The following is a 3,301-nucleotide window of genomic DNA, read 5'->3' as shown; positions in this document are numbered from 1 at the left end:
CCCCTGTAAGCTTCTCGAAATGCGATGGAAATCATGTTGGAAATGTGAAACTTTTTATCAGTATCAAAAAAAAATCGAGAGCTATTTAAAACTTGGTTCACTTTTTGACGAACTGAACATTCATTCATTTTCTGAGAGATTTTACAACAGCATTGTTTATGTTTGCTTGTAAGTTTTCACGGATTACTGTTTTGAGTCCATTTCATGAAGAAATACTTTCTTTTATGAACAAACAAGAAATACTTTCTTTTATGAACAAAGTTGTACAGCCTTTATTACCAATAGAATTTCAAATCATCAATTTTATGCCTGCAATGACAGAAATAGGGGTTGCAAAGAATAAAAACATAATAGTACATAGAAATTTGAAGACACAAGCCATGTGTTGAACCACTAATATTACTTTGTTTGAGAAAATTCTAGTACAAGATCACACAGTACTACAAATAAACCACATTGCTCCTTGATTTGTTCCTTTGAAAGCTGCCCGTCTTATCATTTTTTTCAGTTCTTCATATAAATTTTTCAGTTCTTCAATAAGCACTGCAATAATTATTGAATTATATTTGATAAATCTACATACATATACTACAATAAAGTTTCAAAATATGCTGCAAATGACCACAAAAGTCATTGTCTACATGGACTGCAAATGCCATATCTCTGGGGAAACAAGAGTTAACCAACTGAAGTGGTCTTCTGTAAGAAAAGCCGAAATGTACTATTGGAAAAAAATCAATATCCTTTTTGCTTGACAAAACAGGACCAATTAACAAATCTCCATAGTTTTCTATATGCTTCAGAGGACACAATGGTTAGAAAATCTTATAAAATTGCCATCTTTCTTAATCAAAAACAAGTTTTTTTACATTATTCTAAATGGGAATTGAGATGAATGGTGCACTTAATAGGTACCTTTATTTGCAGAATTTTAAAACCAGTCTACAACTTGTCTACACACAGGAGGCATGTCAGACTTAACTGAGAAGTCTTTGATTGTAAAATCATGATGGGATATCATTGGCACTGTGGATTAGTAAATTCTAAGGTTTTGCATTTCAAGGCATAGTTTGCAAACTGAGTTAAAAAAGAAAATCAATTATAAAGAGTGTTTTCATGAGGAGTCTTTCAAATCATTGTGAAGTCCTCATGAGGGACCAATTCATCTTGTAAGATCAAACTACACACCAAATCTGTTCTCGGCAGTAAATCATTGAGATTAAAATTATTTTCAAACCAAAATCAATACTGGATTGGACGACAAATTTCCTGTTCTTCTGCATCCGCTGAAGTATGTTGTATCACCTTATCATTATTGTATATTTAAATGTCAACCTAAAGTTGAACTGATCCAGGGATAAAAAATTTATGTACAAATATTCCAGATCAACAGCAGCATTCAAAGCTTTATTGTTTAGAAATGCATCATAACATTAAAGTCAAGGAGATAATAAAAGAAATTTGTATGGAAATGGAAATGAAAACAAACTATTTGACAACAAAGTTTTATATTGTACCTTATTTATTGAAAAACTGACGAGCAGACACCTGGGTAATCCATGTCAAGAAAATGCAATTGTTGATATGTTGTGCACCATGCTTAAGAATTTCCATAAAGATGAATAGGAGCACACAAACAATCTGTGAAAAACTGAAGAAACTTTACAAAGAACACTACATTGATTATGTGTCACATAACTCTTCGATAGAATTCTAGAAAAGCATATGACTGATCGAGAGATATTTTTAGAGCTAGACCTAGAGTCAATTGTCTCTTGTATGTTAAGATATTAAATCAAAACTGAAGAGATTAATTCCATATGGAAACTTTTGATCCTCACTATGTGAATCATTCACACTAGTCCACCCAGTTTTGACTGCAAAAAATGGTGCCCCTTCTGAAAGATAAAAATAGAAAGCATTTTAATACTTGGTCATAGGATTAACACACATATTACAATTCACAGATTCATCCATCAGAGACACTGATATAACTGGACCAGTTAAAGACAGCATTGAGCGCCTGAAATAGCTTGAGATACAAATCTGTGACTCCAAAAGGTGGTGGTAAAATGATGCACATAAATTATTATTCAACACAGGGCATATGCCAATTTCAGTGTTTCTGTATAATTTGAAATAAACAAATGATGTTATGCTTACCTCGAGCTGTTTTTGCTTTTCTGCCTCTTCTATGAGATACATATTATTTCTAAATTCTTTCCTTATATATTTTTTGTAGTAGTCCACATCGGTGTATTTCAATTTTTGTCCTTCGCGCAGTAATCTTCTGTACAAAGTGAGCACAGCAACCCTTGACCATTGGACTGTCACTGTCATTGTCTTTTGAAACAGAGTGATGAGTTTGTTACAGTAAAATTATGATTCCTGAAATTCTCCCTGCAGCAGACGGTCAAACAGACAGCTATAATTCTGCTCTAAACATGCACATCCAATATCCTTGGAAATTCCTACTTAAGACATCAGACTTGTTAGATCCCTGAAAAATAAAAATAACCCTTATTACTGTTAACAAAAGTGCTGAGAAATAAGTATCATTAACCACTAACGTCATGGTCTACAACAATGCAAAAGATGGTGACTGGTCACAAAACTGTTTTTTGAATTATTTTTCTCTAATACCACATCATTTAAAATTTGTCTTAAAGATCAACCCATCCAAAGGCAGGCATGATGGTGAACAGAACCCCATGTTCATATATTACGCTAACTTATGATGCATGAACTTGCAAAAAGGGATCAGTTACGCATGGTGATCTCAGACCGCTGGCTATTTTTGAAAATCATGTTATTTTTTAATTCTGAAAATGTGTAAATTTTGTCACCAAAATATAAAATTGATAGCAAATGACATACTTGTGCTTATTGATGGTATTTGCATTTGTACAAATCAGGAACACAAAGATATTTTCTTTTATTCAGAAACAGACACCGACAAAAGTGTCTTCATCTTCACCATTGCCATGATCCGTAACGTTCCTTTGCGATCGTATTAAAGCATACTATGATGACTATCACCAATGTACATGGCATTTATGCAAATGACATGAATTTGATGACATAGTGTTGGGTCAACATTCCTTGGAGCACTTATGATTTTAACTAACAAGTGGTAATTATCTGAGTATAAAGGCAAAATGGCAGTTGACCCTGTGATCACTTAAAAGAGTTGTTGCTAAATTTACAGTTCTCTTGCTGTTTTGATTCTATCGCTCGAACACTTTACACATCCACATCTATCCTATTAATAGTACTAGGCAGTAGGCTACAGTCTAGACCA

The sequence above is a fragment of the Ptychodera flava genome, unplaced genomic scaffold, assembly GCF_041260155.1.
Source record: "Ptychodera flava strain L36383 unplaced genomic scaffold, AS_Pfla_20210202 Scaffold_46__1_contigs__length_1169225_pilon, whole genome shotgun sequence".
Lineage (NCBI taxonomy): Eukaryota > Metazoa > Hemichordata > Enteropneusta > Ptychoderidae > Ptychodera > Ptychodera flava.
The sequence above is the reverse complement of the archived record's forward strand: the minus strand, read 5'-3'. Positions refer to the sequence as shown.